Source organism: Otolemur garnettii, unplaced genomic scaffold, assembly GCF_000181295.1.
Source record: "Otolemur garnettii isolate 467f Iridium unplaced genomic scaffold, OtoGar3 scaffold00028, whole genome shotgun sequence".
NCBI classification, from domain to species: domain Eukaryota; kingdom Metazoa; phylum Chordata; class Mammalia; order Primates; family Galagidae; genus Otolemur; species Otolemur garnettii.
The window spans coordinates 5,354,743-5,370,869 of record NW_003852423.1 but is presented as its reverse complement, the minus strand read 5'-3'; positions in this window follow the sequence as shown (position 1 = coordinate 5,370,869).

Here is a 16,127-nt window from a genome sequence, read left to right as displayed (position 1 = left end):
TGGGCTCCAGTCTTACCTAAGCCATGTTGACACTGATGGACTCAGTTCTCTTTCTTTCTTTCTCTCTAGTCAAAGATCGTAAGTCGATTTTATGCATCTAGCATACTGGTGTGTCATTAGTGACTTCTTAGCAGCTATTCTACTGAAGACCTCAAAGATTCCTTCTGAAACTTCTTGGTCCCTATAGCAGTTGGTTCATACTTGTTAAGTGTTCTAACATAATCTTCATTGCATTGTACTGTGATTATTTTACATGTATGTTTCCCTTGCTAGACCATAGTCCTGTGGGAGTTTAGTATAATACCTAGTACATAATTGTGAGTAAAAATTTGTTACACAAGATAGAATATGAATGCAGGAAATTGATGGCAGAAATAGGAATAGGAGAAATTGTTTTGCTTCTCTTCCATTCAAGAGAAACTGTGAAACTCTTTTGGTTCTCTAATGTACATCTGCATGGATGTGAAGATGAAGGTTGTAAAATTTGACCACTTTAATTCTTTTGAATGCACCCACATAAAAGTTTTCCGAAGAGTAAAATTATGATACATCATATTTCTTTTTTTAGAGTAATAAATGGTATGGAGATTCCAGGCTAATGTTGGACATTTCCTTTTAAATTTTCTATTGTGTTATTCTCTCCTGTATACATGTATCTGTGTGAATATGAGTGCTATCTAGACTCATCAGAAAAAAAAGTAGAAAAGCCTAACTTTGACAATTCTTCTTTTCTCACTTGGTTCCTTTTGCAGAAAGTGCAAGTATCTATACCTTTTGTTTTCTAGGTCACTGCTACCTGTGGTGCATTTATTAAAACTCTTATTGGTTTCATTTAGCTGATATGTTTGTACTTCTGTTTTGCTCCCTGTGCTGTATAATTTTCTACTAACATTTTTTTCTTCTCTAAATCTCTTGAAATAAAACCCTCTGAACAACATGTCACCACTTTTTATTCCACTGTAGTTTAGAATCTTGTTTCAATATTTATCCTTTCGTTAAGCCTTTTAATTCATTTACATCCACCAAGTTGAATTTGATGAGACAGGTTTGAAAGAAGGAGAAAACAAGCAAGCAAGCAAACCTATAAATTAGACCTGCAATAAAATATACTACATTTCCCAGTTCACTGAAGAGACAACTGAGATTCATTATACAAGTAGTATTGCCCAAGATGCTGGTACTAGTTAGATGTAGACTATGGCATTCCAATCTCAAAGATGGTTCTAGAGGACAGTGAGGAAAGGAACTCTTTCCAGTAGGAATAAATCTGTGTTGTATTTCTTGTTGGCTTTGAAAGGAAGGTGCAAGATTCCAAGGTACAGATCTATACCATTTACCCCTGGCCAGGTGGTTGGAGGTATGCAAGTAATAAGAATGGAGCATAAGTGATAAAATTTGGAAGTTATTAAAAATTGTTGGTTGGTCTTCTTAAAATGAGCTCATTTGTTTCCTTACATAAATGGTAAATAAAGGTCCCATTGTGAAGGAAGCGCTAAATAATCAGGTGGTCAAGATGACTTTGAGAATCAAAATAAAGTGGATCTCTTGATATCCCAGTCCTTATTCAATCAGCTTATGAACAATGTGGCCACATTGGAAGGATCAGGGCTATACATGAACTTCAACAATATGGGCCTCAGTTCATTAAGGAAATTCTGATTACTGCCTCTGCTAAGAGCCCAATCTGCCAGCATAAGCAACCAACCTTACGATACACATATCATGCCCTAAGGTGACATGGTTGCTTGGTGGTAGATTGATTATATCAAATCTCTTATGGAGAGACAGTGACTGTCCTCAAGGAATAGATCCATATTCTGAATCTGGATTAAGATTTATCCTCTTGGTGTGCCATGCTTCTGTGTCCCTATTCAACATTGTGATTTTCCTGAAAATATGGCTTTTAAGAAACCGACTTTATAATGTAATAGGTAAGGTAGAGGTAGAATTCCACTTCCAGTAGTGTCAAATTAGGTAATTATAATAATGTCATAGTTTCCATTGGCAACTAGATAATATGAACAAAAACTCTTTAAAACATGAAAATCTAGAGTGGCAAACCCAGCATTAGTATTACTTCTTTCCTGGAGGTATTGGTTGATTCTGGTAGAATCATTTAAGGGGATAAACATTGTTTTTTACTGGTGTGGGAGGTTGAGAGGACCAAAAGTAGATACCGGTGCCTGCCACATTATGGGATGGGAGAGAGCCTAAAAATTTTTCTGCACTTTGGTTTGGAGCCCAAAAAACTCCACCATAGAAGTAAGAATGAATTGAAAGTGTGCTAACCTCCCTCCTCCCCCCATAGCCTCAAATCATCCCAATTCTTGAAATTAGATCAAGTAATCCCCTAAATGTTTTGGTAATAAATAAATGTTCCTTGGAGGGAGGGAAACCCATCATCTTAAGCCTCAAGGTCTATAGCTTTTCATAGGCAAGAAAAAATAACCAGACACTTGTATGTCATAGCACCACTCACTGGGAACAATTAGCAACGATGGATAAAATTGCTTAAAATCTCTGTTTGAAGCCATCAAAGAACATTCAGCCAAATAGGACTGTAGGAGTCAAAATCCCAGAAAGAAGATGTGCACGAAAGAGTTAACATAGCAGACTGAGATGCTATTATCCTTAGCCTTGCTTGCATGATGTGCTTTGGCTGGTGTATGGGAACTTGGATTACAAAAATGTTCCTACCAGTCCCTAAATGATAAGGTGGTGTACTCTGTGTAAACTATTCATACAAACAACATAGTTTATGCTGAATGCCTGCTTTTCTTTCGGGAGCTGAGAGTCTATTACCAGCTCCCAGTACAAACGTTGAACAGTAAGTCTATATGGAGCCATCTCTGGCAGACAGCATTTTACACATGCCAAATTCAATACAGAAGTAATTAAGCACATCTTAATGTGATTCCACAAGGGATGAATCCTTAGGAGCTTATGCTGTATTTCCTCCAGACTTCACCCTATGTGCTTTTTCTCCTTTGCTGGTTTTGCTTTGTATTGTTTTGCTGTACTGAATCATAGCAATGAGTATGTTTCGTGAGTCCTTCTACTGAATCTCCGAACCTGAGGTGGTGGTGTAGTCCTGGGAGACTCCTAGTACAGAAGTATTATAATTGGAGAAGTGAGCAGATATTCTGCAGCTACTTTTATGGAATTTGCCAAATCTGGGCAAAAGACCTGGGAAGAGAGTTACTGCTAAGAATTAGAGAAGCAAACAAAGTATGGCAATCACAGAGGACTGGAGAAACAAAAAGTTTAGGGCCATTAAATCAACCAGCACTGGGGAAAGCAAAGATCCCAATAAGGCAGGAGATTCAGAGAAGTGAGCCTGACACTCTCTTGGTTTTCCTCTTAATTATTTGTGGAATTCCTGGATTGTTTAGAGCAGAAAGATTAAAAAAAAAAAAAAAAGTGGAATCCTGCTTAAAGCCAGAGCAAAAGTTTTTTATTTTGTTTTATTGCATCATTCTATTGAAGCAAAAATTCTATTTCAGGACCTATGAAGACAGAGAGGGCCTAGTACACATTCCAGGATCTCAGCTAAGAACTCAGGAAACCCTAGGACAATCAGAGTAAATTAAACCTTATAAAATTGTAACTTAGCTTCAAGACAATGCATTATTAGATTAATGTGATTTGGCTGCTGCCACTTCCCACCAATAAATAAAGTGATTTCTTTCTGTAGGAAAATATCATCTAGAGACTGTATGATGTGTCATATACAATGACAATGCAATGTCTAGAATTAAGTTAAACCTTAGAACCATGAGGAAAAAGGCCATAGAAACAGATTGACAGATGACCCAGCTATCAGTGTCACTAGAGATGGATTTAAATGTAACTTTGATTAATGAGCAAAGATAGAGAATTTCATGAAAATCAGAATCACTTTTTTGGAAGTGAGTTAGAAAGTCCAGAATCGAAAAATGCAAAATCTAAAATTAACAACTCAATATATATGTTTAAGCATATTGGAGAAAGGATTAAACAAAAGAAAGAGAAATTGTCAGACCAGAATTTTTAAAAAAAATCAAGTGATATAGTGACTGTAGGAGATATGCTTTAGATTCAAAGACAAAAGATACAAATAAGTTGAAAATAAAATAATTAAAAAAGATAATACTATGCAAAACAGCAAGCATAAGAGAATCAGAATGGCCATACTAATATCAGATCAAGAGACTTTAAAATAAAAAGTGTTGCTAGCAACAAAGAGAAGCATTTCATAATGACAAAAAAGTCAATTCATCATGACGATATAACAGTTATAAACTATATGCACCTAATATCAGAACCTCAAAATACTTGAAACAAAAATTGAAAGTATTAAGGGAGAAATAGAGAATTCATTAATACTAGTTGGAGACTTCAATACTTCATTTTCAATGATAGATATAATAACTAGCTATGAGATAAAAATTTATCCCAGAATTTGAGGTTGATGAATTAGTTTTTTAGAGTTGTAATAAATTATCTCAAGTGGTGTGCCTTAAAATAACAGAATTTATTCTCTCACAGTTCTATATGCTGAAATCAATAGTGACCATGAAATTGAGGTGACCATGTCCCCTTTGAAGGCTCTAAAGCAAGAGTGTCCAGCGTGCTGTCCAGCCTCCTGGCCATATGCTGATTTTGTGAGGACTTTTTTACTTATCTGAGGTGTTACGTACCATGAAAAGTATGCATGGGCCCTTTTCTATTTTTTATTTTTTTGCTAATAAGCTTAATTTATTACTGTTTAATGTGTGGCCCATGACAATTCTTCTTCTTCAAATGTGTGGCAGGAAGAAGAAATGTTGGGCATCCCTGCTGTACAGTGTCTAGGTCTTGGTTTATAGCCACATTACTCTGCTTCTGTTGTCATGTGAACTTCTTCCCTGTGTATTTTCATATGACCTTCTTATAAGAACATTCATCATTGGATTTAGGGTCTACTCTAATCCAATATGTCTCCAACTTGGCTATTTGTATCTGCAAGGACTATATTGCTGAATAAGGTGACATTCTGAGGCTCCAGAAGAATATGAATTTTCAGAGTTGACCATTCATTCCTAAAGAGTCCTCACAGCATGACCCAAATTTATATTAATCCATTTACCCTATCTCCGCATCTTTTAAAGGCTTAGCCTGTTGTAGCATCAACTCTTAAGACCAAAATCTCATTTAGGTATCATCAATTTAACATATCCTAAATTTCATCATTTAAATATGGTATGGATGAAAATCTAGGTATGTTCTATCATGAGGCAAAATTTCTCTTCATTTATGAACAAGCTATTAAAAAACAAGCTATCTGCTTCCAAAATACAATTATGGGAAAACATAAGATAGACACTCCTCTAAAAAAGGGAGAAATTGGAAGAAGTAAAGGGGCCACTGGTACCCAGCAGTTATCTTAAATCCACTAAGTTTTAAAGTCTAAGAATAATTCTCTGTGGCTTGATGCTTCATCCTCTGGGCTGCAGCAATGGTGTTTTATGGCATAACATGATCTATTCTTGATATTGTTCCATGTGCTTTTGAGAAATATGGATCCTCTGTTGTTGTTTTGGGTGAAGTATTTTACTAACGTATGTTGAATCAAAGTTGTGTATAGTATCCTTTAAGTCTTCAATTTTCTTGTTGATCTTCTGTGTAGCTGTTCCATCCATTATTGAAAATAGGGGATTGGAATGTTCAACTATTGTTAAATTGTGTATATATTTTTTTGAGACAGAGTCTCACTATGTTGCCCTGGGTAGTGCTGTGGTATCATAGCTCATAACAACCTCAAACTCTTGGGGTTGAGCAATCCTCTTGCCTCAAGTCTCCCCAGTAGCTGGGACTACAGACATGCACCACCATGCCCAGCTAGTTTTCCAATTTTAGTAGAGATAGGGGTCTCACTCTTGCTCAGGCTGATCTTGAACTCCTGAGCTCAAGCAATCCACCTCTGCCTCTCAGAGTACAAAGATTATAGGAGTGAGCCACTGCACCTGGCCAAGTTGTGTGTTTCGTCTTTCAATTCTTTTAGTTTTTATTTCACATATTTTGGGGCTATGTTGTTAGGTGTACATATGTTTATTATTGGTATAGCTTCCTGATGGCTTGATCCTTTTATCATTAAAAGTCCCCATTTATCTCTAGTAGTTTTTGTGTTTTAAAGTCTATTTTAATATTAATATAGCCACTGAAGCTTTCTTATGTTTGCTGTTGGCATGACATATATTTTCTAATACTTTTATTTTCAACATGATTGTGTTTTTGAATCTAAAGTATGTATCTTGTAGACAATATCTACAGATAATTTCTGACTTGTAATGGTTTGATTTACAATTTTTTTACTAGTGGGTTATTTGACATTGTATTTGAGAAACTAATGCATTAATATCTGGTTTCATGGAAGTAGTTGCAATTCTCGGTGAACTCTTATGGTGCCCCTCAGATATTTTATTTCTAATTTTACTCTTAATATGCTTCATTCCTGAAAATAGTTGCTTGCAAATGTAGGTACTGTCAAAAAGTGATGACATGAATAAGGCATGATTGTCAAGCAAGGGATATTTGTCTCTGGGAAAATAGGACCTATAAAAGCCCAATAAAGAGATGTGATCAAATTTTTCTTTAAGTTGAAGGTCAGAATGCTGCTCTATGCATTCCATTTGAAAATTGCAGGCGACATATTCATGTCAACTGAAAATGGATTTGCACATCCACCAAAATATTATTTTCCCAGAATTTTGAAATTTGTTTTCATATTCTTATATCTAATTAGAAAGCAAGGTTGTACACTTTTTGCCATTCATAAGACTGTGTTTAGCCAATATGTTGAAATGCATAAAATTGTTTGCCTTAATTTGAGCTTTCCCTAATTTTAGTTTCATTTTAACACTGTTATGGGTTGAAACATTGTATTGATAAGTTGGTTTTCACCTTGAATCATATGTTTAACTCATTTAAATGAATGGTAAAATCCACTAAAAATGCTAAATCTGTAAGCCAGTTTTCATCACTAAGTTCTGGCACAAATTTGGTTTTTGATACCATAAATTACTTGATAACATGTTGTAAATCATAAAATCTTTTCAACAATTGGCCTCAACTTAGTCATCTTACTTCTGAAAAGTAAATGATGTCATCATAATCAGTGTTAATACCTTCAAGGAATTCCTGGAATTGGTGATGATTTGATCCATTGGGCCTTATGAAATTCATAGTCTTGATGATGATTTGCATGATGCTATCCATTTTTAAACCTTTGGCACATAAATTTTCTTGCTGTAATGTGCAATTATACTTCATCAGGTAAGAATTTGGGGCAGTAATTGCCTTGCCTTCTATTAATTTTACAAGTCCCTCCTTTTACCTACCATCACCAGGGTACCATCAGTAACTATACCAGAAATGTTGATAATGGACAAAGAAAATAACTTTAACGATTTTTTTACTGTTTCATATAAATGCCTTTTAATTAATGGCACCAAAGAAGCCATTTCTTCCTCAATGACATTATCTTCATCATTAACACCTCTAATAAAAATGGCAAGTTGAGCTACCTTTATAGCACCAGTCCTATCCTCCTGTACCAAAGCATAAAATTTAAGATTAGCAGCTTTACTTTCCAAACTTGTTTTGATAGATTTTTAAGTTTTTTAGTTCACCTGACTATAGCCTGGTGATACAAACTGATTTTAGAAATATTCCCCCTTTTTTCAGGGCAAATGTATTTTCCATCCTTTCCATACATTGCTTAATAATCTCACCATCAATAAATAGGTTTTATTGTTATTAAATATGCTACCACATGATTAGCTTTTATAATGGAATCTATTTGAATTGTAAGTTTTAAAAAAGTTTTCTGTCGAGAAGACAGACTTTTGTTTAGTTCCACTATTATATCTTTATGACAATCCTTAATGCTCATCAACTTTGGTAGCATGTTTTTACATATAATGCCTTTTCAAATTATACTCTGAAAGCTTGTACAAATTCCATAGAAATTAAGCAGAGTGCCTCACTATTTGTCTTAACAAAAAGGTAGTCATCTGTCTGCTTTCATGGAAAAATCTTCATCTGTAATGTTTCTTTTTTTGGCTTCTGTTTTCTTTTGAGATGCTGTAGAAGGTAAGCTGAGATCAAAAAATAATAATATAATAAGGGACTATAACTCCTTTTATTTATGCAAATTAATTGACAGGGAAATAGACAGCAAAGTTTGGGCCCTTCCACATCTTGGCTGCTGATGCAGGGCAAGACAGAGGGCCAATTATAAAGTGTGGCAGGCGATGTGTGAGATATCACTGAGGTCCACAGTGCTCTTAATAAATAAGAATGCTTACCTGACTTCTCAAAAACATTACATGCCTAAGTTGCAATGGTAGGTTGACATATTGGTAATCACTGCCTTGCTAAGTCACTTCGAGCACATGTAACATCTGATGGTGTCAGTTTGACTGCCTGCACTTGGAAGATAACACACTGGAAGTGGCATACCACAAGACTGAAGCCAGGCATGTGTACAAATGGTGAGGGCATGTATATGTTCATTTTGTGACACAACATTGTCATCTACAAAGCTCACGCTTGAGGACTATGTAATCAAGTTCCACAAAAAAAAAAAAAAAATTAAGTATGTTTATAATTTCGTGTTGGGCCACATTCAGAGCCATCCTGGGCCATAGGACCATGGGCTGGACACCCCTGGTTTAGACTAACCCCCCAAATGTAGAAGTCCAAAAAGATAAACTCTAATTGAGTAGCTGCTTTAACATAATAAAACATAAACAACAATATGAAATAATGAGAGTGATAGAATTCCTGTGGATTTCTGCAGGTCTGTCTTTCTTTGAACATACTTCAGAAAGAGTAAGCATGTTCTTGAAATACATTCTTATAGTAACTCATTGGACGTTAACTAAAATCAGTTGTTCCTTACCAAAAAAAAATCCCTGGGAAAATGTAGATACATTTTATTGCCAAAAGTAATTGAATTGCTAAGCTAGATCTATGTAAGTTAAAATATAAAAATGTACTCATCTTAGTAACATATTACACATCATATTTTAGCATTCCTAATCTTGCATTTACTTATGTGGTTCTTTTGTGAATAATATTTTTTTGACTGTTAAGTATTTAAAGAAGGAGGTAAATAATTTTTTTTTTAGATAGAGCTTCATTATGTTGCCCTCGGGAGAGTGCTGTTTGTGGCACCACAGTTCACAGCAACCTTAAACTCTTGGGCTAAGCGATTCTCTTACCTCAGCCTCTCGAATAGAAGGGACTACAGGTGCTTGCCACAACGCCCGGCTATTTTTTATTGCAGTTGTCTTTGTTGTTTAGCTGGCCTAGGATCAGGTGCAAACACAAGACCCTTGGTGCATATGGCTGGTGCCATAACCACTGTGCTATGGGTGCCAAGCCTGTTTTTATTGCAGTTATCCTGCCCTCATTTTTTTTTTTTTTTTGAGACGAAGTCTTGATCTATTGTCCTGGGTAGAGTGTAGTAGTGTCATTGTAGTTCACAGTAACTCAAACTCCTAGACTCAAGGATCCTCCTTCCTCAACCTCTGGAGTATTTGGCTGCAATCCCAGCTAATTTTTCTATTCTCAGTGGAGATGGGGGCCTTGCTCTTGCTCAGGGTGGCCTTGAATTCCTGAGTACAAGCGATCCTCCTGCACCAGACTTCCAGAGTGCTACCGGCGTAAGCCACCATGCCTTGCCATTTTTCATATTAAAAGAAAGTTGGCCTCTTCAGGTTAAAAAGATAATTACTATTAAATGTTAAGGAGATGGTACCTGGCACTCCTTGCTGATGCTTATTAATAGCCTTACATATCTGTCACTAAGTTGCACTTCATTTGTGCATATTTTCTGGTCTGTTTTTTCCCTCTTTATTTCAAATACTCATGTCCATATGTAATTAATGCAGTCCACATGCATATACTAAAGATCTACTCTGTATAAGAACTGCTGGGTGATGGATGTGAAGGTGACAAGGACATGATTATTTGTGCCAGGTGTCCTAATAGATCTATGAAAGCACAGTAAGGGTGGGATGGGGAATGACTAATTTCATCTGAAAGAGGCACGTGGTGAGGACTCACCAGGAAGGTACTGTTAAATCACTTTAATTATAAGAGCAAGAGTTTGCCAGGCAAGTGGAGGACAGACAGGTCATAGGAAAGGAATATTAGGCATAAGGAACCACAGGAGGAAAGGTCTAGAAGAATAAAAGACCATGTTGTGTTCAGAGTATCCTAGACATGCAAGGTTAGGGAGTTCCCAACACCACCTTTAGACTTACTAATTTACTAAAAAGATTCGCAGAACTCTCAAGGAGCAGTTGTTCCGTGGTTATGCTTTATTACATCAAAAGATACAGATTTAAATCAGCCTGTGGAAGAGATGCCTGGGGCAGAGTCCAGGAGAAGCCCATGTGTGCAGTTTCTGGTTGTCCTCTCCCAGCAGAGTCACGGACAGTGTTAACTTTTGCCAGCAAGGTTGTATATCTTTCATTTTGGTAATCTAATGTCTGTAAGTCTGCGTATGTAAATGGTTTGTCCATTTTGACTATTAATCAAGTAGAATCAGGTACTAACCTTATATAAATGAAATTATTCTTTATCAGTAGCTTATTATGTATTTTTTCTCTTTGATTGCTTTTATTTTAATATTTTATACTAGTATACAAGGATTAAGTTTTCTGTGTCTCTGAAAATGATGTCAATTTTGTCATATCTCCTTCTCCCATATTTGAGATAAATGTTAGTCCATTTGTTTCTAGTTTTAAAATAGCTTTTAATGCTTAATGTTGGAATAACTTTCACATTTCCTATATCAGCTTTTGATGTATATAATATCTCCCATCTCCTGAATTTTCCTTCCACACTACTTTTTTGTTCATGTTGGTATATAAAATTTTCTCTTTTTGACCAAGGAGGCAGGGGAGATAGAAACATTAATTGATCTGTCAGTGAGTACAAATGCCATTCTGGAAAAAATAAAACAAAAACATGTCAGCATTGAAAAGATGACTTTCCTATTACTTCTTCATTTCCTCCTCCTCATCATCATCAATGTGTGATAGTCTTACTTACTAATCTTTCCAGGTAAATTGCACAGTAAATTCATTCAGAGAGTGGGCTGGGGACAGTGCCTGTGGCTGAAAGGAGTAAGGCGCTGGCCCCATATGCCAGAGGTGGTGGATTCAAACCCAGCCCCAGCCAAAGACTGCAAAAAAAAAGGAGAGTGGGCTGGAAACTATAACTGGCACTTAAGGTAATCTACCATGGTGAACATGTTAATATATTCCATAGTCTTCTCGCACAAGAACAAAGCAGATTTCAGAAATTGATTTTTCTAATTGAGTTTTACATTCTCCTATAAATACTTTCTACATGAATGTGAAATTATAAATCATGTTAATGAAATCGCCACAAATAAAAAATTTCATTTTTTTAAATTAAATCATAGATGTGTACATTAATACTGTCATGGGTACAGTGTGCTGTTTTTATATACAATTTGAAATATTTTCATCTATCTGGTTAACATAGCCTTCATGTCATTTTCTTAGTTATTGTGTTAAGACATTTATATTCTACATTTAGAAAGATTCACATGTACCCTTATAGGATGAACCATAGGCATGATCCCACCAATCACCACTCCATCCCCTCTCCCCTCCCCTCCATCTCCCTTTCTCCCATATTCTTGGGCTATAATTGGGTTATAGCTTTCCTATGAAAGCTATAAATTAGTTTCATAGTAGGGCTGAGTACATTGGATACTTTTTCTTCCATTCTTTTTTTTTTTTAATTGAATGGTAAATATGTACATTAATGCACTTCTGGGGTACAGTGTGGGGTTTTCACATGCAATCCAAAATACTTCCATCAAACTGGTCAACACAGCCTTCATGTCTTTTCTTCCATTCTTAAGGTACTTTGCTAAGAAGAATATTTTCCAGCTCCATCCATGAAATAACTTAGGTAGACATGGAACATTTGATATCCTATGTGAAAAACTATAACACATGATATCCTGTAAAACATAACTGCATTTGAGGAAAGATTGGAGAGGATTATATAAAAGTAAAGACATGATTATAGTAGTATTTTTTAATTTGCAAATTGTTTTTAATGATATTATTTCTTATGAGACGAAATTGAGTAAAGATGATGACTTTTCTTTCAAAAATGTGACTTAAGCTGGGCACGGTGGCTCATGCCTGTGATCCCAACATTCTGGGAGGCTGTGGCCGGTAGATTGCTGGAACTCAGGAGTTCAAGACCAGCCTGAGCAAAAGCAAGACCCCGTCTCTAAAACTAGCTCGGTATTATGGCAGGCTCCTGTAGCCCCAGCTACTTGGGAGGCTGAGGCAAGAGGATTGCTTGAGGCCAAGAGTTTGAGGTTGCTTTGAGTCATGGCACTCTACCAAGGGCAACAAAGTGAGACTCTATCTCAAAAGAAAATAAAAATAAAAATAAAGGGTACTTAAGATATAAAGGTACTTTCCCCATTAAAAACGTGATGAATTTGTGCTGTGACTCAGTTTGCTCTCTAGGAATAAGCCTTATGGGGTTCCAAATACAAATTTACTAAGTTTTCTTTAGGATTTGATAAATTCTACATTTTATACATTATTGGTCTGACCATACTATCTATATCCTTGCAATTGTTTTATCAGCTTTATTATATATTTATAGTATTTTTATAACTGTCTACTTCTAGATAGAAATAAAATTTATTAGAATATAAAAATTATAATCTTATTAAAAATAAAAAAATTATAATTCCTCAAAATTTTTTATCAACATTTTACAATAAAAATTTTCAAACATTACAGACATGTTGGTTCCTAGTGCTTATTTCTTTATATAGTGGCTCCCTCCTTCTCCAGCCTGATCACACTATCAAGTAATGTCTCTGTATGTTGCCAAATGTCCCTGGGATAACAAAATCATGAACCACCATTTTTAAGTCAAATTGCTATGCAATTTTTTCTTTTTGTAATGTTTTTTATAAGAATTTGATATTAGAATTACAGTGATCACATAACATGAGTAGACAGTGTGTTTCCTCCTGTTTTATTTTCTGAGAAATTTTGCCTGAGATCAGTATGATTTCTTCCTTGTTTGATAAAACTCACCAAGGAAACTTAATGTCCTAGACTTTACTTTATGGAAGATTGTTGATAACAAATCTAATTTCTTTAACTGAGATAGAGCTATTCATATTTTCTGTTTCTTCTTGTGTCAATTTTGGTGATTTGTATTTTTCTAGGAATTGGTTCATTTCATCCTGAGTTGTCAAATTAGTTGGCATAAAGTTTTCCGTATTTGCTTACAATCCTTCCAATCTATGTTGTATCTGTAGTTATAATCGCTTTTTTATTCTTGATAATAGTTTTTTTAAGTTCTCTCACTTTTTTTGATTATCAGTTTGGAGTTGTTTCTTGTTTTTTGCTGTTATAAATAAAGCTGTCATGAACATTTGTGTACGAGTTTTTATATATGTCTAAGAGCAGAATTACTGGGTTATGTGGTACACTCTGTGTTCCACCTTTGAGGAACCATTGTTTTCCACAATGGCTGCACCATTTTTCACTCCCTGTAACAGCGTACAGCGTATGAAGGTTGCAGTTCCTTCACCTCCTTGGAAAAGTTATCAACACTGTCTTTTTTATTCTAGCTCCCCTAGTGTGTATGAAGTCATATCTTCTTGTGGTTTTGATTTATGTTTCTCTAATGACTAATGATATTGAAGATCTTTTTCTGTGTTTGTTGACCATTTTGTGTCTTCTTTGGCTATTGTCATTCAATATACCATTTCTTCTTTTTATTGTCCATGCTTTAGTGTTTCAATTTAATAAACTTTAGCTCCAGGTCCCTAAGATTTTCTCCTCTGTTTTCTTCTGGAAGTTTTATAGTTTTATATTTGTCTATTATACAAATTAATTTTTGTGCATAATTTGAAGAAAGGGTTAGTGTTCATTTTTTCCCCATACAGATATCCAGTAGGATCAATACCATTTATTGAAAAAATAATTCTTTTCCCATTGAATTGCCTTGGCACTTTAAATTAGCCATATGCAGGCAGTCCCCAGGATTATGAATGAGATAGGTTCTATAGGTTTGTTCTTAAGTTGAATTGACATGTAAGTTTTAACAGATACATTTACCTATTACCTGTAATAGACTCCCTTTTAAGTACAAGTTGTATGTCGGTCAGATATTTGTAACTTGGGGACTTAGTGTAACAGCCTCCATTTGTATGTGCACATTATACATAAAGTCAGATGTTTGTAACTTGGGGACTTGCCTGTATATGTTTTATTTCTGGACTCTCTATTCTGTTCTGTAGGTCTATGTATCTACCTTTTGCTAATCCCAAACTATTTTGATTATTGTAGTTTAGGGCTCAACCTCAGTCATATTTAAATTTTGGTTTTAATAATTCTTTGATGTTGGTATTTTCAAATAATTGTCTTTGGGTTCACTAATTTTCTTTATTTTCTGTCCTAATGACTTCACTTCTAATTAACTTCATTTTCTTCCTTTTTCTTACTTTGAGTTGACTTTCCTATTATTTTTTACCTTTTTTTTTTTTTTTTTGAGATAAAAGTCTCAGTCTGTTGCCCAGGCTAGAATGCCATGATATCATAGCTGACAGCAGCCTCAAACTCCAAGGCTCAAGCTATCCTCCTGTTTCAGTCTCTTGAACTGTCACAGTAACTGTGACTACTATGCCTGGCTAATTTTTCTATATTTAGAAAATAAACTCAGGCTGGTCCTGAGTTTAAGCCATCCTCCCACTGTGGCCTCCCAGAGTGCTAGGTGTGAACCACTCTGCCAGGCCTATTTTTCAGCTTCTTAGAGTAGAATATTATATTATTGGTTTGGGACTTCAAAATAATTTTCTCTGTAAAATTGCAGAAAAAGTAAAGAAATAAAGTTTAAATAATAATAATAATAATTTTCTCTATGGAAAGATGGATGATAGAGACTTGGGGGGTGAGGGGTGAAGCAGAAATGAGAGCTTGCTTGGTGGGTACAGTGTGCATTGCTCCAGTGATGTATGAACTGAAGGCTCTGGCTTCACCACACTGCTCCATAGCGATATAGCAAAATTGTACTTATACCCCATGAATATACACAAATAAAAAATGAATTTAAAAAGCAAAAAGTATTTTGTTTTCTTTTTTTGAGACAGATTCTCCCTTTGTCACCCTCTATAGAGTGCTATAGCGTCATAGCTCACAGCAACATCAAACACCTGGGCTCAAGCAATCCTCTTGCCTCAGCCTCCCAAGTAGCCTGAACTATAGGCACTCGCCACAACACCTGGCTGTTTTTTTAGAGACAAGATCTCACTCTGGCTCAGGCTGGTCTCGAATTCCTGAACTCAAGCAATCCACCTGCCTTTGTTTTCCAGAGTGCTAGGATTACAGGCATGAGTCACCGCAACTAGCTTCGATCTTTTTTTTTAACCAGCCACAAAACTAGTTCATTCATATACCATAAAATTCACTTTTTAAAAGTATACAATTCAGTGCAATTTAATATATTCAGGGTTGCATAGCCATCAACACTGATTCCAGAACACTTCCATCACCTCAAAAAAGAAACTCCATATCCATTAGCAGTCCCTCTCTACTTTCCTCTCCAGATAGTCTGTGGTAACCACTAATCTACTTTCAATCTCTATGAATTTGCCCAGTCTGAGTATTTCAAATAAATGGGTCCGTATAATAATATGTGGCCTGTTGTAAAAGGCTTCTTTCACTTAGCAAAATATTTTCAAGGTTTGTCCATGCCGTGGCGTGAATGAGTACTCCACTCCTTTTTATGGCTGAATAACATTCCATTTTATGGATATTTGGTTATATATTCATCAGTTCATGGACACTGACTTGTTTCCACATTCTGGTGATTACAATGCTGCTATGAACATTTCTGTGCAAATTTTTGTGTGGACATACTTTTTCATTTCTCTTGGGCAGTATCTAGAAGTAGAATTGCTGAATCAAATGGTAACTAACGTTTTGAGGAACTGACAACCTGTTTCGCACAGCAGCTGCACCGTTTTACATTTCCATCAGTAATGTATTTCTCCATATCCACACTGGCACTTGCTA